The 23,357-nt window shown below is 34.0% G+C and overlaps 1 protein-coding gene and 1 long non-coding RNA gene across 4 annotated transcripts in view; both read left to right on the top strand.

Annotated features, from left to right (window-relative positions):
* The window catches only part of PCDH7 (protocadherin 7), a 252,714-nt gene that overhangs the window by 131,472 nt on the left and 97,885 nt on the right, over positions 1-23,357 (top strand). The gene's annotated exons all lie outside the window — the stretch shown is intronic.
* On the top strand, positions 12,184-12,970 carry LOC122180036. The gene is made up of 3 exons (XR_006178899.1): positions 12,184-12,248; positions 12,469-12,677; positions 12,953-12,970. It is a non-coding gene; the product is annotated as an uncharacterized LOC122180036 (long non-coding RNA).

Raw genomic sequence — 23,357 nt, 5'->3', positions numbered from 1 at the left:
TTTCTTTCTTTCTTTCTTTCTTTCTTTCTTTCTTTCTTTCTTTCTTTTTCCTGAAGAACATTGTTCTTTCTCATGCTATTCCAATGTTATTTTCTCTATTTCCTTTTATACTTCACTGAAGAGCAGCATATGGCTCTTAAAAAAATAAATAAATAAAATTACAAGATTTGTTCTTCTAATCCCAATTTCAGCACTCTAAAAAGAAAATATGTACAGCAAGAAGTGCACTCTGCTCTTAAAGACAGTACATTGTTATCAGACACTTTGAACTGCTTTTTACTATAACTTGGCTTTCTTGTAATGCCTTTAAAAAATAAAGTCATATTCAATGATTCGAAAATGGAGAAAGGCTTTATGGTCTTTAAGAAGTGTTCTGGCTGTTATATCTGTTAGGGAGTAGCAGTGAGGAAAGGGTTTATACTCATGCTTGTGGGTGTGCATGAATGCATGTACCCATCTTGGTGAGTCAGATCTTTCTGCAAATACTCATGAGATCTAGACAGTTGTACTTACATAACCTACTTCATCTATGAATTTCAAATCCACTGAGGGACATGGAAAAGCACATATTAAAATGAGAAATGGAGAACGAAATAATCAGAAAGTGAGGTAGGGTGTCCAGTGTCATCTTGTGAATTGCTCTAAGAAGTAGAGCCCATAACTTCCAGTCCTTGAGGACACCTCTCCCAGACTACAGTCAAGTTGATGAGTCTTGCGACTGACCTTGTGGAGTTAGGCTTTTATCCAAGTCTTCCATGCCAACTACTAGCTCAGGTTACCTTCCACTGATGTAGACTGCAGAACCTTTTGATTCTGTTGGAGTCTTGAATGTGGATGTGGGAAAAAATGTATTCCAAAATTTAGACTCAAAGAAGAGACATCTGGTTTATGAATGGAATATTTAGCAACCTTTGCATACAGCATAGCCTCTTTCCTGGAAAAAATCAAATGCAGATAGTCTACAGAAATTTATTTTTTCCTCAGTTCAGAGGAGCCCTTTCAGCACAATATATTTTGCCACTTCTCTGTACTTAATGACAATTTCTTCAGTTTCCTGGACAATATTAGATCCTTCTGTCCTTCCTAATCATCAAGTATAATGAAAATCTGAAAGAAGTCCTTTATGGGGAAATAGGGTTATTTCTTCATTTTGTATTTATATCTTGACTGTTGGTTACCAACTACTATTCATTTTTTAAATTATTAATCACATAAAAAGTATTTTTTAACCATATAATACGTGTATAAAATATTCTCCTATAAGCTTGATGCTTTAAAAGTTGGGGTAGCTTTTTATGTATGAATTGAAGAAATCCAGAGAAAAATCCTGCAGTCCAGTAAAAAAAAAAAAAAAAAAAAAATCAAGTATTAATTATTTTATTGCTGTCCAGAACAAAAATCTGACATTGTTTTTAAAATGTTTTACCTGGACTGAAGGGACAAGACTGTATCTAATTGGCTACAGAACTGAATTTAAATACATCATAGCATTCACAAAGATTTGTGCTTAAAAATCTACATTCAAATTCAAATCTGAATTGAATGGGTTTATATATAAATTACATTATAAGCTAACCCTTGTTATATTTCATTCAAAGATTTCATTTCCGGTAATAGTGGAGAGCAAGTATGCAGAACAGATATGTGTGACCCTGATTTATTGATAAATATTTGTATAGCAGTTTCTTAGGCAGCTTGATTTGCATATCTAAGATGCTTCTTACTCAGTTCTCTCTTAGATTTTTAATTAAATTATCTCTTAATTTGTGTTAAAGATCTGTAAAGTGACAAAAAATACAAAAATATATAGAAACAAATCAATTTTCCTTTTCTTTTAAAATCCAGAATAGTGTGATATGTGACATTTGAAGTTCTGAAATTTCTCTTTAACAGAAGGTAATTGCTTTTCAAGAAAAATGTGCATTCTTTAAGGACCAGAGGATTTCAGAGCCAGTATAATGTAATTTTAGACATTTAGGTATGGCTGAATATTACTGTCACATCACCTACGTGTGCTTTGGTTGAGAATCTAGAAAAACAATGATAGCATGTGCTAGAAGAAAATTAGTATTAGGAGCTTTGAGAAATTGTAGAAATTTATTAGTATTAAAATTTAAAATAAAATTCCAGAGGAGAATGATCTGATTTTGGCAAGTAGCAACAGCAACAGAAAGGAGTTTAGATTCAAGCATAATTCAAACAACATTTGTTGTGTAATTTGTTTTGTTTTGTTTTGTTTTTTTACTTTGAAATGGAGTATTAAATTCTAATAATACTAATTGTAAACCTTATATTACTGTTAATTTGAAACATGCTGCTAGAAATAAATGAACGTTAATCACTGATCCATTGATGTTTAAAAGATCTGCCCGTTCTCATAGTGCTTTTAAGAATTATGGAAAGGAAAACATATCTCAGTAAGTAATAACAAAAAAATGTATACTGGGATAGATGATTCAAAACTATTTCTTTATGTGATATAAAATGACTGAAATTAAGTCACAAACGTGAATTTCTGTTTGGATTAAAGAAGTAAAACGTAAAGGCAGTAACAGAAGAACTGTGTTTATTGAGTTAATTTATTTTGCTAGTTCTTTGGTTGCTCTTGCAGCTAAACATACTGGCTTTCCCAACTTGCTTGTCTTAACCTGTTTTTTGCTATATCTAAGGAACAAATCAACCCTAAAGAGCCCTGAGGGAGTGCTTGTTCTTTTACTAAGCAATCTGTATTATTTCATCAACAAGGAAAGGAAAATCAAAGTGCATCATATCTAAAATCACATGTAAACAAGCCATTGGACGAGCCTGTACCAAAGTGTTTTCTTTTCCTATGGGTTTACTTGTCCTATGGGTTTATGGCTGACTTATTTTCTCGATTTCTGCTGTATTTATTTTATTTTATTTTATTTTATTTTATTTTATTTTATTTTATTTTATACTTTTTGTACCAGACAGATTTGTCTTATAAAGACCAGTAGTTTCCATAAAGGAAATCTTGAAAAAGGCTTTTTAAATAGAATCTGAACAAGCTGAAAATTGTCTGGTACTTTTGTCCTGTGATCACACTACCTTTAAAGTGTTCCAAATGTACTGGATGCTAATTGTTTCATTATGTGGGGGCTATTTACTCACAGTTAACTCATATTGCTTTTGAAGGAGAGAAAGTGTCCCCTTTTGGGGCAGTGCAGTGGCATGTACATTATTACAAGATGCTGAAGTAACATTTCAGTGGAATTTGACATTGCAAGCTTTTACTACAACTTGAAGGCAAAGATATCTGATGTAATTTCACATTCCACTGCTGTCAGCTTATAGCAGTCTTCTTTTCTCTACATGGTGAATAGAACTGATTTTGTTTTAACAGAATATTTGAAAAATAAACTTAAGCATATATCATATACTATTTTATTAATATCTTTCAATGTTTAATTTTTTTTACCAGTGACAATCATTTCCTACTGCTGAATTACATAATCTGTGCTACCATAATTTTATATTCCATCTATTGCAATAGTAATGCAGGGATTATTGTGATATGCCAGTAGACTTGACAGCTCTGGGTATGTGTTTGTTTCTCATAAACAGCCGCAGTTCAAATATATGAGAGTAATAAAATAGCTTTTTTTTTTTTTTTTCATGATGAGGGGTAGAAAGCAGGAGAAAGAGGTGTAACCATGACTGACATTACATGAGCTGATTTTTAAAATGCAAGATATTTACATTATTTTTCAGGATGTCTGATTCATTGCCCATAACATGGTTATATTCAATGTCATTTTATTGCTGCATTAAGATTTGTTTTTAAAAAAATATCAAAACCGAATGTTTTTGTGCTTAATGAAAATTTGTAATAGCATGATTATAAAATGTCATTATGGTTTGTAAATGTACAAGAAAATATTTAAACTATTCCGAAGTACTGGAAAGAAACACTGATTAATACATCTGACAGTATCCAAGGAGTCTTCATAGTGTGACTTGCAAATGTTACAAACTCTGATGGAGTCCTGTTTCTAACATGTTTGTGTATAGAAGTATGGTGGACTGGCAGAGGAAGGATACGATGTGAACTTTGCTTCTACTCTTAGAATGCTCTGACCAGCACTGAGATTTAAACAATTGCCATAGGCTCAAATAAATCTGAAAAAAAAAAAAAAAAAAAAAAAGCCAGCATTTAACAATTTTGCCGTTTTCTGTTATCCCTGCTATTTCAAAAAAGAGAGTTTGATTTGAGACAACAGTGTTCAAAGGACATCAGTAAGATTGATTCTTTCTCTACCCTATGTTTCCACCATATGGTCATATTTGCAGAATTAAACTTTAGGAAATACCAGTGGCATGAGGAGCTAGCTCATGGACAGACCCTTAGGAACCAAAGTAAGCTAAGATTAAAAGGGGAATACATGCTAAATTTTGTAAAGGACGATTACAGAGGACAGGCTCTACCCTGCCACTCCTGCCTCCTCAGGGGCATGGCTCACTTGCTAGGAGCACAGATGTGGAAACTTGAGACACAGCCAGATTTGATCTAAATAGTAATGGGAGAATACAGAAGAGCTTAAGATGCCCCCAAAGGTTCAGATAAGTGAATATTTTTCTCTTGCTTTTCTCTTCAGAAAGAACCAATTGCCTTTAGCTTTTACTAGGTAAAATCCCACATGCTATTGCTCATGCTATGAATTTTAAGTGGAAAAACTTTTCAAAATACAAAGGCCTTATCTTGAATTTTTTTTGATAAATGTTAACTGAGTAACTTAAGGAGGTTACAAAACTATTGTAACTGTTCTCTGCCTGGCACTGTTAGCTTTTTTTTCTACCACATGTAACTGACTTTAAGAAGGTGCTTTTTGAGAAGGATCTAAGAAAGAACCATACTGACAAGACTAATTCATTTACTGAAGAGAAGATAAATGGTAAGAGAATTGAATCAAACTCAGGTCAGCAATGGTGGAAAGTCATAAAGAGAAGATAGCAGTTAAGGGGCTTGTGTAAAAGAAGTTAACATTTGGAGGACATTGTCTACTTGACCAGTGCTTTTGGTCCCAGAAGCATTAACTTGCATTTTGGTTGAGACTGTATCCAGAACAGCTGGGAAAAAGAAGGGTAAGACCACTACTCTTTGAATAGCAGTGGCTGTGAAATGATGGATAAAGTGTTCTGTCTGATGACAGCCTGACACTTCTCATCAAAATTAGGCTTATGCAGAAATAAAAAAATATATCAAGGACTGAACTTCAACAATGGATTGAAAAAGTGGTTCTGAAAAGAACAGTACATTTTATTGAAGGAGGCTACTCAGGGCTTAAACTTAGAAACAGAACGGGTTCCTATATTTCCTAGTGCTTGTACAAATTAACGTTAAATGTTCTTACATGAAGGAACACCATCAAATTCAAATTAACTCAATTTTTTTTGTAATGCTGCTGCAATTAAAAAAATGGTGCTGTCTGTCCTCTGGAAAATGATGATACTTCATAGTAATGTATTCTCCTCACTGAAAGTAAATTTATTCACTATTCAGAAAGTGTGAAACAATCAGAATGGAATAAATTTGGCTCAGGAATTTTAGCCAATTCTGCTCTCATACTGTAAGAAACATATTTCTAGATTTTACTGTATTGATTATTTTCTCTCACAACTATCTCTTAACATCTTTTTGTGTCGTGATTTTCCAAGTGTCTTGACTATCTCATTGATAAATGATCCTATTTTCATCTAATTGTATGCATATGTGTACAGCATAGTTCCCAAATAAATGTTGAGAGAACAATCACGTATGAGGAAACCCCTGTAGCTCACTGAGACTTGCAATAAAAGTGCCTTTTTTTAATGTTTCTGCTGTATTCACTAGCATATTCTCAGAGAAGAGAGAATCCTCACCTAAAAATCTGTTCTCAAAATCTTCAATATCTTGAGCATTGAAAGGGATTTCTGGGACTTGTCTTCCTCTACTAATCCTGAAAAGATTAATCATTTGCAGCAATTAAGCCAAAAACTCTTGTAGAGAGTCTAAATCTGAGTTATTTTTACTTTTCCACATCCCATATAAGACTAAAATTTCCTTTACACAGTACTACAATAATCACTTCTTTTTCAGGGGGAACTATAGGCTGCACAAGGGATGAAGTATTTAAGCACACAGTATTTCTAAATTTCAACTGTAAGGAGTTAGATTAAAACTTCATCCACACTGCTGTAACAACTGTGTGAAGAAGGGAATTACACTTGCTAGAAATAGCTAAATGTAGTTCCATCCTTAAAGGCATACAGGCCTTACATTTTGCAGCAATTTTTCTCTTTATGCTGAAACAGTAAAAACAGCTTACGTAGTGTCTATTCTACTAAGGTAGACATTATTGATGGGTAACAGGTCACTATGCTATAACTAAAACTGTCAGTGCCTGTATAGAATTATAGGAAATAGCTAAAGTGGTTATTTTTTAATATTTATTTGTTTATGGACACTTTGATCCAAATACCAGCTGTGTGTTAGAACACATGAAGCAGCATCCTCCAGGTGCTGAGCTCCTCATACATTACAGAGACTTAATGTCAGAGGCCATGGTAAGCCTCCATCTAAAATAAGCAACATCCAAACAAAAACAAACACGAAACCACAGACCAAAACTAAAACCAACAAAACATCAAGCAATAGATTGACCTCAGTAGAGCATATAAACAATATAAGGTTGTGTGTTTCATTCCTAATACATTTGTCATTAGTCCTGGAGCTGTGACTTTAGCAAAAATAACAATGTTTCTGTAAGGTGATGCTTCTGTAAGCCCCAGAAGACACTCTTATAGAAAGCATTGAAGAAGAATCTGTAGTTCATTGAAGTGACAAGTAAAAATTACTACATTTAGATATTGTCTTGCTATAAAACAAGGTCATGATCAATAGCAAAATATTGTTTATATTTCTTTCTTCCAACAGCAATCGTAGTCTTAGCTATGTATACAACCAGATCTGGAATAGCATGACTTCTTTTCTCATAGCATTACTCAAAATGCTCCTGAGCTCAGTGACAACTGTGATTAATTGCATTATGAAAAATCTGGCAAAAATGCAATGGATATGCCTTTAAGACTTGAGAAAAATAGATTTGTTAGGATACTCTCTATTGTTTTGAAGGAAAACTTTGAGAGGACTGTTTATTTCATTTTTTTTTCTCTCAGCTTTTCTGCTGTTAAGAGTTACATGAAAGTTGTAGTGCATTTTCTAGTTTCTGAAATCTGAACTTAGACTGAAATCTTTGCAATTACTACTCAAGTAAAGAAAATTATTTTTTTATCACTTTAGTAGAGATTTCTTCCTACCTTCCTTTGATGAAGGTAGAAAATTAAAATAGAAATGATTTTACAGCTTTTATTTGAATAGTAAATGGTGAGCAGCTTTTTACAGAAAAAAAAAAAAGTTGGAAATTCATTACAGATAAATAAAATGATATTTTCATCCAAGTGATGAGGAAACCATTAATCAAGGATTAATCAGCAATTCAGGTAGCAAAGTAGTAATCTTTGCAGTGTATTCAGTTGCATAGCTATGTTGCATCGGTGAGAAATAGGCATCTTTTACCTTTGAGTCCAACTTAAGATTTCATTTCAGTTTGAATTGGAATAGATACCAGGAGACAGACTCCAGTGCAGTCAGTATGAATCGATGAAATAATTTGTTAATCAAAAACCTTTTTCAAAAAATTAATAGGAAATTCTTCATAAGTAAGGTTTTCAAAGGGAAGGCTAGCAAGGTCTGAAACTTTCAGGTGTGTTAGTTTCACGTGTTGCTTGGATGCTCTGTTTGTAGTCTGACTATTCTCACTATTCAGAGAATCTCTGTATTCATTGGGTTTTCCAAGCATGTAACTGCGAACAAAGGAAAAAAACAAACCAAAACAACAACAAAAAAGCAGAAGCTGAGGGAAAGGATATTCAGTGGCCTGATATGGCACCAAGTATTCATTTTCCTCAGTAAATATATTCCACCATAAATGAGAAAAGTGTATTAAATAAGCTAAACTGTGTGTGCCTATCATGTTGATTTTAGAATGGAAGTGGCGATGTTTGATTCAGGTGGAGTTGCTTTGACCCTTTCCAAGATTAGCTGTTTTCTTTTTATTGGTTTTGTTGTTGTTGTTGTTCTGTTTTGTTTTTCCCTCAAAAGTTTTAATATTAGCAAATATGTCTACTGCCTGGGAGTATGTTGGAAATAGTGTGGAAAGTTTACAAACTTACACTACTCTACTGGCTCTAGTGTGAAAGGCCTTTTGTTCTTTTAACTCCAAACTTGCTCATAATGTAGTAGCTTTCAGGAGAATTTGGATGTTATCTTAGATATCTAAAAGATAGAGTTTTTGAACAGTAGCATTTTCTAGTAAGGAATACTATAGGAATGCTATTGATTCCAATGTAACACGATCATTTTGCTGAATGATTTGGTAGGCTTAAGGAATAATTACCTCTCTGTCACACATGAATAATAGCTAACACTAGTAACCTAATGCTAAATTATCCTTGTGTATGTTTAAAATTTTTTTTCAGCTTTCTGATTAAAAATGATAGTATATTCTATGGTAATTTTCAAGTTCAAAACAAGAAGCAATATGACAAATTGTGCATTTGTGAAGATGCCTGTTAGTAGTTCTGAAAAGCAGGTTCATACTTCAGTTTGGGTTTTCAAAAAGTTTAAAAATTCTATGTCTTCTGAAGACCTTTCAGAAACATATTAGCCAACACAGCTGCAGCTTCTTAATTTTTGTAATTGTAATAAGGAATGAAGAAACTTGCAGCAGATAATTATATGACAACAGAATAACCATTAATGTGAAAATAACTTCAACAAAAGTAACTTTCCAGCATTAATTATAATAAATGAGATTCTTTAGTTGGAGAGAATGAAAAGGGCATTTTATATTTATACTTAAAGTTTTTTTCTTCTTGCACTTTAAAGTGCAATAAATCAGGCTTTTTAAATTGTTTGTTGCATTCAATTAAAGGTTAAGTTCAACTAGCTAAGAATAATTATAATATAAATAGGAGAAAAAATGCATTAAATGTTTCATTATACAATTTTTAAAAGAAGATTGATTTTAATGGTTTCAAGTACATAGATAATTCAGTGTACATGACAGTGTTTCTCTATACTTTCTGATCTGTTGAATTGTTTTCCTTGAGTTGATCTGTTGTTTTCCTTTAGTGTCAGACAAGAATCTGATTCTAGAAGATTATGCACACTTTCCTTCTTAGTGCATCTTAACCTTTCAGTCGTAATTTCATTTTTATGCAACATTTCTTGTGCTTACAGACCTAGCGAAAGTCTTGGAACTGTTTTCTAGTAAATGAAATCTCAGTGATTCTTTTATGTATAAATATACATTTTTTTACTTTAAAACACTAGCTGAAAGGATTTTCCTGCGCTCAAGGTAATATTTTATTCCAGTCTATTCATAGGCTAATTTTTAATCTTACATCAGGAAGGTGGATATGAGGAGACAGAGGGAGAAGGACTTTCATTGCAAGAAACTTGAATTCTTAGGAAATATTTGCATTCTAAAAGTGTGTGTGTAGTTCTTTTTTTTTTGCTGTGTTTTTTTTTTTCCCCTTGGGAAAATTACAGAAGGTTTGTTTCAGTCAAACCTGATTTAAATCATAGGTTTCTTTATAAGTGAATTCTATGCATGAAACAGAATATTCCATCTTGATATTGCAGTCAATAATATCCCCCAGCATATTTCTCTATAATCTTAGTCCATTTGTGCATGCATACTGTTGAGATTGTAAGAGTTTCCAAATCTTTCCTTTTTTTCCATTCTTTTACATTTAGTTTCACTACTAATGGGAACTGTTTTTAGTGCTTTTATGTTCTTTATAATTTTTGGAGTTAATTTTACATTGTATAACGACTTTGAAAGTTTTTGTTTGTTTGTTTTCCTTTATTTTAAAATTATGTGCAAAAAATGGAGGGGTCATCCAATGAATTTATAATATATTGCTTTTCTTTGTAAAAACATTATTTTTTTAATTTCTAGTTACTCTTGATAGCTGTATAGGTTTAGAAATCCTTTGGGCTTTTTTTTTTTTAATGCTTTTTCTATAAATGCTTTTTCTAGTCAATAGTTGATTATAGTAATATTAAAGGAAATTATTTGACTTTGAGTATAATAAATGGCAAAATTCTTATGTCTCTTGTGGGTGTTACCATCACCTTATGATGATAATATATCATATATCTTACTAACCTTGCCAGGATACAAATATAAAGCAGCAGAACATGCTGCAGGAGAAATATTATCGCTACTTGGTGAATTTCTGTCTTATAGTACAATATCATGCAAACGACTAATACCAGATGTAGACATACGAAAAAATAAAATTCCAAGGTTGTTGTTTTTTTTTTTTTTTTCCTAGTGTGCTCAGGGGGAAAAAAAAAATCATAGCAAGAACTAATATAGGATAATAATTTTTCCTTTGTAATTATCCAAACAAAATCTACCATGAAAAGATTACACAGAAGGTCTAGTATATGACCTAATTCTTTGATTTCCCAGGTTATTCCCTGCAGTAGCATATGTGTAGCAGCATGCAAAACGAATACAGATATTCGCCACTTAGGTCTCCAAGCAATACAGGACCAGTTGTTACATGTACAAGGATCATATAAAAAAATAGGCTCCCCAGGGAGGTGGTTGAGTCCCCATTCCTGGATGTGTTTAAAAACTGTTTGAATGTGGTGCTCAGGGACATGATTTAGTGGAGGGATTTTAGAGACAGGGTAGTATGGTTAGGTTGTGGCTGGAATCGATGATCTTTAAGGTCTTTTCCAACCTGAACAATTTTATGATTCTATGATTCCAGCAGTCTTGGTGCCTGAACCACCTCCCTACAGAGCCTGTTTTAGTGCCCATCCAGCCTCTCAGCAAAGATCCTGTTCCTGACACCCGATCTGAGCCTCTTCTGATACGGCTCCATACTGTTCTCTGATCCTGTTGCTGTCACCCGATCTGAGCCTCTTCTGATACGGCTCCATACTGTTCTCTGATCCTGTTGCTGTCACCGGAGTGCAGAGCTCAGATCTGCCCCTGCACTCCCTGTGGGGAGCTACAGCTGCCATGAGACCTTCGCTCAGTCTCCTCTGCTCTGAGCTGAATAAACCAAGTGACCTCAGTCACTCCGTATATATACTGCTTTCTAGGACCATCTTTCACAATCTTCATAGCCTTTCTTTGGATGCTCTCTAATAGTTTCATGTCCTCTTACATTGTGGCGTCCATACTGTATGCAGTACTCACAAGCAGACAGTCATTATGGCATAACATTGCAGGGCTTATGCAAATAACTTATAATTTATCATCTTCATAAGTTTTCTTCATCTTTTTATTGTCCATGGTAAAAAAAAGTGGTTCACTCTTCATTTTACAAATATTAATTTTGTTTTAAAATTTAATATGTATTCTTAATTTCAATAAATTTTTCTTTTTATATAGCACAAGGGAATTTATGAAGGAAAGAAAGGACAGGAAAACAGATTTCATTCTTGACTTTTTTTTAATGTTTTATTCAAAGAGTGTTTTACAGGCCTGTTTGTTTAAGAGATTTAGTTCAGAATATACTTGTAAAGGTCAGGGGATATTGTTGTTTGCCTCATTTTATAGAGATATATGTATATACATTTGATTATATATGTATTTGTAATGAAATAATAGAGCTTACTCTAACATGGCTAGTTTTTATTTTCAATATAATTCATGAGTCATGTTGGAATGAGTATTCCTGAAACATATAAAATGGATTTATTTTGTGCTGCATAGCTTTACTGAAGGAAAAACAACAACATTCTTCTAAAATGATTATCTCTGAGATTTATTTTTTCATAAAATACAGATTGTAGGGACAGGAAGAAGCCTCCCACTTATCACTCTCACAGGCAACTTTGTCATATATTTCTCTGTATAGATTGGTTTATCTCCAAGTTTACATTGCTAATATAAAAGGAAAACCATATTCTACATGCTTCACGTGAGGTAGATAGAAAGTAAAGGTATTAAGATACCACTGATTGATCACCTGGGAAAAGGACCCGGTCAGCCTTGGAAGCACAGGTGAAGGTAATTCATATGTGTGAGCAGGCGTGGAGCCTGGCTGCACCTTTCTTAAACCTCATTAAAGGGCTGACTATCACTGGGGAAGGATTTCTTTTGGTGATCTTGCCTTGGGGAAGCTTTTTCTTGTGAATCTAGAATCTTCTGATACAGGTGAGCAATCTTTCCTTCATTTATAGTATCTTTCTGTCACACCAGTTCTTCTGTCATTATACCTCTGTTGTAATGCTTTTCCCATTGTATTGATCTGTCTAATTGCTGCATAATGACATGTACATTTAAGACAAGGAGGGTGAACAGCTTATAGGATGGGAACTAGAGCTAGTGGAAGTCTCAGGGAAATAGAGAGTTACCTATATAGTTTGCTTTTCAGGTTGAGAGAAGTGATCCTGCCCCTTTACTCTGTGCTGGTGAGGCTTCACCTGAAAGTGTCCAGATATGGAGTCCTCAGTGCAGGAGCAACACAGACCTGTTAGAGCGCATCCAGAGGAGGACCACAGAAATGATCCATGGAATGAAACACCTTTCCTTTGAGGATAGGCTGAGAGAGGTGGGGCAGTTCATCCTGGAGAAGGCTGTGAGGTGACCTGATAGTGGCCTTTCAGTATCTAAAGGGGAGCTACAAGAAAGAAGGGAACAGGCTCTTCAGCTGAATTTGTGGCAATAGAACAAGGGGAAATGGCTTCAAGCTCAGGAAGGGTAGGTTTAGTGTAGATATATGGAAAAAATCTTTTCTAGTGAGGGTGGTGAAGTTACTTAGTATTGTGGCTGATGCTCTATCCCTGGAGACTTTCAAGGTGAGGCTGGGTAAGGTCTTGGGCAACCTGATCTAGCTGTGCTGTCCCTGTTCATTGCAGGGGAATTGGACTAGATGGCCTTCAGAAGTCTCTTCCAACTAAGGATACTATAATTCTATAAATACATAAAGAATAGAGTTACCAACTGGAAGGAGAGATGACAGAGAAAGGTACTACAGATCTCTTTAGCATCTTCCTGAAGTAGATTAAATGATACTTGCATGGAGAAAGCTTCTAGCCTCCTTCAGAGGGCATCTACTCCTTGCCCTGGTGACAAACTAGTTACCTTTATTCATTTTCGAAAATTTTGTGCATAACAAGCTAAGCATCTTTTCCAGTTTTTCCTAATATTAAACTAAGATCAGTATGAATTACAAAGAAACAATGGTATTGCTATGAAGTATGAAACAGGTATTATGTTTCAAGACCATACAATATTAGCAGCTGTTTTTTCTACTTACAGAAGACATTCAAAAGCACATAATATCCTGAATTTGTTTGTTTTGCTCTCAAACTACTTAATATGCTTTTATGGAAGTCTTCATATCTGTAAGCACATTAGATTTTTTTTTTTTTGCCTTCTGATGACTTTTCTGTGGTGTGATACATTTACCATATATCACAAGTACAGAAATTTTTAGTGTTTAGTAGTTAGTAATTATGAAAATATGAAGATAATCAATGATAGCCTATTACATAGATGTTAAGTTTTTTACAAGGCTGTTGCTTATATTGGAGAGTATTAGGTGAATTCTCTTTCGCCTGTAATTTGAACTGTTTGGGTCTCTTCCTAGCGTAAATAGGGTTCTAATTCTGTAGATATGTTTGTAAATTGTTTAGATATTCTCAAATTCAGGTCTTTATGAAAGAGTAATACAGACTTTGTTGTGCAGTTGCTGAAGGCTTTCTGTTCTGTAATTGCTCAAGTTTTGTCTGTTGGATGCATTACAGGGTGAAATAATACAGATAAGCTGTGTCAATCAATATAAAATGAGTCTGAAAAGCTTCTATTCATACCAGTAATTTGACTGCTTTTTAGTCATACTGTTAGCAGTGCTTCAATATCTTTTAAGACAGTCAATCTTTTTTAATTGTCAAGCAACTGTTCAGCCATACATAACTGTTCTCTTCGGACTTTTTATTGCTGTTTGTATTCACTGGTGTTAGACTTGTGTTCAAATTATTTAAATAAACTATTTAACAATTACAATAACAACTTAAATTTAACCAAGATATTACTGTACTGGTAAGTGAAATTTGAATTCATTTCAGTATTAAATGGTAATTTTTATGTGGCTTAAACAACTTCTTTCCTCATTAGACTTATGCTGATTTAACAGTATCAGGTTGATGAGACTCAGAGTGATTCACCATTTCCTTTGGCTTTGTGCCTAAGTCTAGTCAGCCAAGACTAGACTTTGAAGTTTAGAATGTCATGCCAAATGTGACTAAGCTTATACTGTGAGGCTAGAAGTCATTCAAGTTTTTTAAAGTTTTCATATCTTCAGTTTATACAGACAAGCTTAAAGATCTTTTTCTTCATCTGCATTTGCCTCCATTTACTGAAAGGAATCTGTTATTTACTGATGAAGATATCTGTTACTATTGTGGTTTTCTGAACTAACAGAAGCCAGTTAATTGATTGTGTGTTGTTTATAGGTTGCATATTGCTGCTGGCGTCCCTCCCTATTCCCATACTCCTAGCAGTTCTTGTTTAATCAAGCTATACATTTCTCTTGTCATACCCATGTTTGTATCTATATTGCCACAACAGAATATACTTAACCAATGTTGCCAAATAGAAAAGCAGAGATAAGAATGGCTGTTAGATTGTTTTCTTCCTTTTCTTCCTTTTTTTTTTTTTTTTTTAAATCCTAGGGAAAAACAACTTCAATTTGGCTTCAGGCAGCTTTAACTTCTGAGATTCTTTACTTACTCAGCAGATTGTTTAAGGTCTAACTGCCGTTGGCATCAAATCAGCAATGACTTTTATGTGAATTAACTCTTTTGGGAAATGTATCTAGTATATGCTGAACTTCAAAAGAAACATGCATACATCTTTCTACGTCTCTGTTTCTTCAGCCAGTATGTTTATTTTAGCTACTGAGTGGAAAATGGGATTTTCACTGAATGCTTGAGTTTGCATGCTGAGTACTTTGTGTTACTGATGAAATAACTGATAATGTGCTGCATTTCTCTTGACTTTCTTCCAGCTGTCTCTTAAACTTTACTATTCAGGTGGTAGTGTACAGTATTTCTTCAGTGAGTTTGTTAATATCAGCATATTGCTTCATTGTTTGTGACTTTGCAAGTGTTGAAGCAACCCATAAAAAAAAAAGCCTGGCAGGTTTCCATAAACTTTGAATAATGATTTAGATGAAGCACAAACTCTTTATGCTCTTCCAGAGCATAAAGATGTTACCGTTAAGAGCATCATTGCAGAAAACTCCCAAGCTCCTTTAACAAACCTACTTTACTCTCTTTGAACTTCTGTTAAACATCTCTCTCTCATGAATATATACAGTATATTTTGTAATGTGGTCAAAAGCATATCAGAGAATAATTTTTCTAAAAAATTACATCACTTAGTATTCATGTCAATTGTTTTCACTTCTTCCACTCACATTGTTTTGTCTGATGTAATTGAGCAAGATGCAAAGTTTTTCTCCTTTTATTTTTCTGAAATATGGGTTATGGTTCAAAGTGTGGTGAAACTTTACAATCCATTCTGTACATAATGTATAGGGATAAGTCTTAAATTGAAATTACTAGAAGAAATATAAAAATATACTATTTCTTTCTTAAACACAGGAAATATCTAGTAATGTAAGGACAATATGTTTGGGGAAAGAGAGAGGCATTTAAATCTGTGATGATTAGGACTTTTTTACTACTTAAAATGAGACAAAGAGTTTTCCAAAATACACTCCAGGTATGATCCTTTAGCTTTGTAATTTATGCAGTTAGTACTTAAAGTAGGCAATAACTTTGGGCAAGTGGCTCTCATGTTTGATATCTTCACAGTTATTTTTCTTTTCCCTTGTATCCAGTCAGATCTTTCCTGTTTCAAGGTATAAGTATTGCCTCTTGTTCTCCTACTATGTTTTTAGCAAAGACTGCTATGTCTGGTGCCTACTCTTAAGATCTGTTCCAGCAGTCTAACTTCTGTTTGAATAAATACAGTGTAATTCATTTAGCTGTTTATTATCTGCAAATAAAGGTTTCATTCTGAAGTTGAGGAAGGGAAAAGAGTTTCATCTGAGACCATCCTTATCTTCATTTGTCGAATAACTTACCTATTTTTTCAGCAACAGGGATTGAAGCTCGGATGAGAGGCTTAGCTTCCTTGTTTATTCCTAGCTTCTTGTGAATTCTTAAAGTGTTATCTGTAGCATATTAAACAGAAGGTAGGCTGCGCACTGAAATACATCATCAGATTTATGTAGTGAAGATTTTTCTTCATTGTTGGAGAAAACACATATCTGAGTCGCTCATCAAACCCACACACAGTTAATGAACCATATTTCAATTTTCATGGCCTTCACTGTGTTGATATCAGCTAATGGGATGCAGAAAATTACAGTCATGTTTTTTGTTTTTCCAGTACTTCTTCAATATAACTCTTATTGGCTTATCAGTAAGGTCAAAAGTACATTCGTGGTCTGATGTGTCCTCATTATATGAGGATCTGCTTTAAAAAGATATATATTTTTTTTGTTAGCAACTCTTCATATTCTCCTAAGGTGTTATATCAGAACAAATGTAGTAGTGACCATTTCCTAGCTCATGTAATACATAATTAAGCAAAATGGATTTTTTTAATCTTTGTATGTTACTTTGTTTCTCCTACAGAGGCTGTTACATTTGGCTATTGAATTGCACTAGGAAAAAAACCCTACACTTTATGATGGTTTCTATGATTTAGTAACTTCAATCCTGCTACCATAAGACATGCTGTCTTTAATACTTGCAGTTAACAGTCAAAAAAGGGAAGACGAAGAGTTATTTTTGTTTTTAAACTGTAGTACACCTTCACTTTCTGAAACAAACAGCAGAACTCACTTCAATGGAAATCATTTAGAGGTGTTTTCTTGATGAACGTTTTCAGCTCATATGCATAGTAAGATAAGCCTTTCAAGAAAGTACAGGATTGTTGAATTTCACATTTCTTGTTAGGATTGTTGAATTTCACATTTTCTGTAATAGGAAGTAGAATGATTATAAAAACTTACCCATTTCCTGTTTTGTCTGTTTAATGAGCTGACAGTAAGTGACTTGAAATTAGGTATGGCAGATGCACAGTAAATGCTTGTACCTGTCTATATATATATATGTATATGATCTTATTTGTAAGGAAAAAAAAAAAAAAAAAACATTCTTGAGGAAGAGGAGACAGAGGCCTTGTGAACATTAGTAACTGTAAAGAACAAATTTTGGTTGAAGGCTACTCTGTTAAGCCAGTAGGCATTTCTAGTTTTATGATAAATAGCCATGTCTATGAGCTACTGCTAAGAGTTTTCAATTATATGTAGTTGTTTATCTCCTTTCTTTAACTACTCATCTGTCAATTAAGTACCTGTGATGGATTAAGCTGAGTTGCATTAAGGCTAATCTTTGAAACATTCACACTCTTATTGGTGGATTTATGCAGTGATGTTTAAATGCTGCTGGCTTCCTACACCATGGAGCTCTGTGGTTAGATGAAATCCCAGAACTGTGAACATGGATTCTCAGGTTAGGTATTTTCTCCCCCCAGCCTTTCTCTAGTTTGCTGTAAGTTCTTCTAAAACCATCTTTATGGGTTTCTTTTATGCCAGCAAAGATCGAGAATGAAAGAACTTAGCTGTACAGGCAAACTGGGATTTCAGTGTTTTTAGTTTTACTAGATCCTTGAAATTCATATTCCCCTCAGACCAAAGGACAGCTTTAACACCAAGGATTATCCAATGAGTGTCATGTGTAAAATGAATAAAAAGGGCTGCTGGGCTAGGTTGCAAGTTTCTGCTTCTGACTGCTGTAATCACAGGAAGGAGTCTTGAGTTGTAGTTTCTTTTCACAGAACTGGATCTGTAATACATGCTCATTAATGGTTAGATTAAATATACAGAACTTCCAAAGAACACACATTCTGTCTTCGTAGCTGAGAGTCTGGCACTGAGGCACAGATTTATGCGTTCTCACACTTGTTTTTCATCTTTAGCCCAGTGAAATGAGCATCCAGTGTGAAATCTTTTATGGCTTCTTCAGCTTAGCTTGTAACTTAGTAGTTAGTACAAGTTCTGGGGTTGGGACGAAACTCATAATGACGCTTCTCTGAAAGGGGTGAAATGTTAATAGTTAGTACTTGAGGCTTTTGCTTCCATGGAGAGTCAATAGCTTTTCTCCTTTTACGTATTATAATTCCTGTATATGAAAGAAAATAGTTATTTTACATAAGGTGCCACTTATGGAAAAATTACTTTTTTTTTCCACTGTAAGAAGGTGCAAATTCTGCCCTTCACCATGATTTGACTGTTAATTAGATGCCTAATGTAGTAACTTTTTTTTTTTTTTAAGATCACCAGAATAAGCCATGTTTGTATTTCCTGATATCCTCAGATGTGAGTGAAACATCTTTCCTACATCTTCTCGTGTACAGATTTTACTCCAAATATGAAGAAATACTTGAATGTCATGTTTGGGATAAGAGCAAAAGAATAAATTGCATCTGAGGAGAGGATAAAAGAAAAGGAGAAGAAAAGCAAGCATTCACCTTTAATATGGTTCCATAATGTGGCACATACCTCAGGAGAGAATAATATTTCTTGTGCAATTCTTTAGTATTTTCTTTTCCATTTTATTTTCCTACAGTCATGTGTAGCTTTTATATAAAATGTGTTATGTTATTTTTTCTAATACTAGCATATAAAATTGAATTGGAGTTACTAGTTGCATTTCTTATCTTATGGACATGTCAGGTGTTCGGCTTCTCAGCTGGATAGCCAGGCTGAAGCCAATGGGATGAGGTTCAACAAGACCAAATGCTGGGTCCTGCACTTTGGCCACAACAACCCCAGGCAAGACTACACTCTTGGGGCAGAGTGGCTGGAAGACTGTGAGAGGAGAGGGGAGATTTAAGCTGGAGATTTAGTAGTAGGAAATACTGCTTTTCTGAAAGAGTGGTCAGGCACTGGAATGGGCTGCCCAGGGAGGTGATGGAGTAACCAACCCTGGAGGTGTTCAAGGAATGTTTGGATTTTGTGTTGAGGGATATGGTTTAGTGAGAATTATTGGTGATAGATAGGTTGATGGTTGGATTGGATGATCTTGTAGGTCTTTTCCAACCTTGGTGTTTCTGTGATTCTCATTTGTCTTAGCCATGTTACTTTTTTTCATGATAAATGAAGCTTTATGGTTGTGTTTTTTGTTTTTTGTTTTTTTTTTTCTCCAGGAACATGTTAATGAAAGTACCATCTAAGCTGGGTATATTTTTGGTAACTGATATGTCCCTAATATAAGCAAATGCTTTACATATTTGCTCTTAATGGATGTAGTTCTACATTTAAGGACTATCTGATCAAATGATTAGTGTACAGCATGAAGTTATTTGTATATAAATACTGTTATAAATACTGAATGTTATAAATATAAATATGTATATAAATACTGTTATAAATACTGAATGTTATAAATACTGAAAAATGAAAAACCTAAAATACTTAAATATATTCTGAAGTAGAACTTAATAACTTCAAATAAAGCAGGGAGTGAGCACCAATAGACTTTAGATTGTTGAGCATTGAGTTAGATACCTAATTTGATGAGAGAAAACAAAAGTCTATACTTATGCCCTTTATATTAAACAAAATAAATTTTCTAGAAGGAATAAAAGTTTAAACAAACAACAACAAAACAGCAAATCGCCACTAAAGCTATTATTCACCTGCTAATTGTGGCCACCTGTTCTAGCACTCTGCAAAAGCTTGATCGCTTTGAGTTTCTCATTATTAATCACATCACATTAGCTGGCCATTTGCCAGAATAGCAGCATTTCTTTGGTGACTGTTATTAACAGATTTCATACTTTGTATTTCACTTGCTGCTTCCAGCTGTATTATAACATTTTTTATCCCCAAAAGAAATATGGAGGAATGGGTGGAAATTCTTGATCTACTACTTTAGGAAGGCTAGCTTATGTGACTAAAGGAAAAAGATGCAAAGTGATTTATTCAAGAACATTTTTTCCTGTGGCTTTATGGTCTGTTTTTAAACTTCCTTACCAGGACTGCCTTTAGTGACAGAAAAGAGGGAGAAGAGGAAAAAATTTACAAAAAATCAAGTATATTATTTACTCATTCTTTCTCATGCGTCTGTTCCCAAGGAATATATATATTGGGTAAATTATACAAGTGCCTTAGTATTTCTACAGGAGCATAACCTACTTTTTCAGATTTGCTGTGTGTTTTCTGGACAATAATAAAATGGTAGGTGCAGATGACTTGCAATTTCTTTTCATCACATTAATTCCCTCATGAAGAGTTCAGTGCACTGGAATACCTCTAGAATGAAACTAGCTGAATGTATAAATCACAGAGCTCTGTAAAAGTGAATTTGGCTTTTTATTTGCAGGGTCTATTACAAGTTCCTCTAACGTACAACTAAAGTAGAGGCATAATCATCAAAATGGCTTTCAGGCTATTGCATTTGTTATTTCACCAGCATTTTCTTTACTTTGGGAAAAAAAAATTGTATTAGATAATGGACATGAGCATGTGAAACATTAGCTTGTGTTAAGCATTTTATTTGTCTAATGCATCTTCCTTCCTAGCTCAGTCTAATTAAATAACAGGGTTGTAATATGTGTGGGGGGAAAAAGAATCCTTCATGGCATTCATACAGCTGTGCTGTAGTTTCAACAGACAGTTTGTACTTGCCAGCTGGATAGCTAGCAGGCAGATTTTGGGGGCAGACCACCCAGTGTGGTTAAGTAGATAGAGAAAGCAGAATAATTTGCTAATCCTCTTTTACAATTCAGCTTTTTGTTATCATCCTTTAGGGGTGTAAGGTGATTAAAAAATCTGGAATATTTTACAGATTTGTTATTATTGAAACGTGTGTACTTAGGGCTGGATAAACTAACAAAGATCCTTTAGGTCATCCTAATGTCTTAACAGCACCCTAAGATGTACATTGAGAATTTTTGCTACAAATGATAAACACAGATTAAAAATGTTTGTTTTTTGTTTATATTGGTGACATCATTTCTCCTCTGATTCATTACTGTGTTAAAAGATCCTTCCCTGATAAAAAAATGTTTTGAAAATCCTATTGCTCAAGGTATTACTAGCATAAAGAAAAACCAGGTCATTGAGTTTGATCTGATTATGTTGGTTATTAAACTTATTTCATTGACTATCATAAGTTGGCTTGGAGCGGGGGATGGGCTTGGATTGGCCTTCAGATAAATGACATCGAAATCCAGCTCACTGAGTTTGCCAAGTCCTTTCTTCATGGTAAAGTTATGAAATAAAACTAATAATGTTTATGAGCAGCTCTGTACATGTATGTGGGAGGGAAATGTCTCAGATTCTGATCCCTGTTCCCACGGTTATTTGTGTATACAGTTTTTAGGAAAAATAGAAAGGTAACACGAAATAAAATCTTACATTTCTTTCTTTACTGTACAGCCAGGCGTTCTAAACACTTATGGAAAGGTATTTTTTTTGTTTCCCATTTCTTGTGCTAAAATAGGCTTGACTTTACATAAATTATGTTGAAACTTCAGCACAAGGCAAAGGTCTCAGATGTAAACCTGCAGTGTTAGCGTATCATCATCTGGAAATCAAGATGTGGTATTTAACACCTTCTATTTGAGAACTTAATCTTTTTCTCTTCATTGGAATAAGTGCTTTGAGAAGTCCTGTTTTCTCCTTGTAGGTAGAAAAACACCTGTTTTCGTGAAATGAATGAAGCGCAGCTTGATGCCTAGCTTATACGTACTTATCCCTGTTAAGATCATTGTAGTTCTGTGCGTCACTGGAGATTCAGCGTGAAACTTACAGATTTTAAATTAAGGCCTTTCAGAAGGTGAATTCACTTGTGTTTTTCTTGTCACAATTTTGGACTTCAGGTGTATCTATATGAGCATTTTATTTTGATGCAAACATGCCATGAAGCAATGAGCTCTGCTTCCTACTGCGCAGCAGAATTGCAGTGGAGAGGGTCAGAGTCACTTTGAGTGAAACTCAGCAGAAAGATACATTCCAGGGGCAAACTTAACATGCCCCATCTGCCGATGGCCCTTTAGGACCAGCATAACTGGAAGTAAATTTCCTCAAATTGTACTGTATCACAGGGAATGTGTTATAACTTACACTTTTATGTGACAGCACTTAAATTTAGAACAAGCTTTGTTGATTTTGATCTGTCTCACAATTTTCTGATTCTTTTTTCTGCATTTTTTTCATTTTTAACCCTTATGCATTTTGATTAAATATTTAGTTAACAAAAATATCCAGGATTTAGTGTCATACAAATCTGACCCCTTGGTTATTGACTAACATACATAGAAAAATTCAATAACTCCAGGAGTTTTGTGCCAGATGTATAAAACTCATTATAACTACATGAAGAGGGGAAGCAAATAGGAAAGTGGTGATTTTTCCTCTCTGGTAGATAATGACAGGACAACATGCAGGAATGGCATAAAACTGTGCTAGGAGAGGTGCATCCTGGATGTTAGAAAAAGAAAAAATATATTTACTGAGTGTTTTCAAACACAAGCTTCATAGAGAGATGGCTGTCAGTTTTAGAAATATATTTGAATACTACTCTTAATAATATGCTTTAATGTTTGGTTACCTCTGAAGTGGTCAGGCAGTTGGATTTGATTTTTAAATGTCTCTTCCAAATGAATTATTCTACATAATCAGTATATATGGCAATTTATGAGATGACTATGTCATGTTCATATTCTAGACATTTTAGTACACGTAAATAAATTTAGTTTTTCTGTATTTTAATTTATTAGTCATATATAAAAGGAAACAGTTCTGGTTGTTCTATAATGTGATGACTTTATACAATTCATTGCATATCATTCTGGTCTTCTTTTCATGAAATAAATTACTGTAAACACACATCTAGTATATTGTGCTTTTGTTACCAATTTTTTTCTTATGTATTTTCCAATATTTTTATTCCTGCATAATTTTACTTTCTTTTAGTTTTCTTTTATTTGCTGTTCAATAGTTTTCTGTTCAATGTGAATAAATGCTTCCAGATTCCCCCTGTTCCACTGAGCATCTCAGTTATTTTGTTTAATGAAGACAATCTAAAAAATTGAGCTGATTTTTTTTTTTTTAAAGTACACTAATACCATCAATGATGTTTCAGTTAAAATATTTTAGCTGAAAAGAGTCTGTACAATGACAAGTTGTAATCAGTGTATCTCTGTAACAAGATGTTATGTAGATGGAAAGACGGT

This window comes from Lagopus leucura, unplaced genomic scaffold, assembly GCF_019238085.1.
Source record: "Lagopus leucura isolate 7727_CA_CO unplaced genomic scaffold, USGS_WTPT01 Super-Scaffold_100004, whole genome shotgun sequence".
Classification (NCBI taxonomy): Eukaryota; Metazoa; Chordata; class Aves; order Galliformes; family Phasianidae; genus Lagopus; species Lagopus leucura.
The sequence above is the reverse complement of the archived record's forward strand: the minus strand, read 5'-3'. Positions and strand labels throughout refer to the sequence as shown.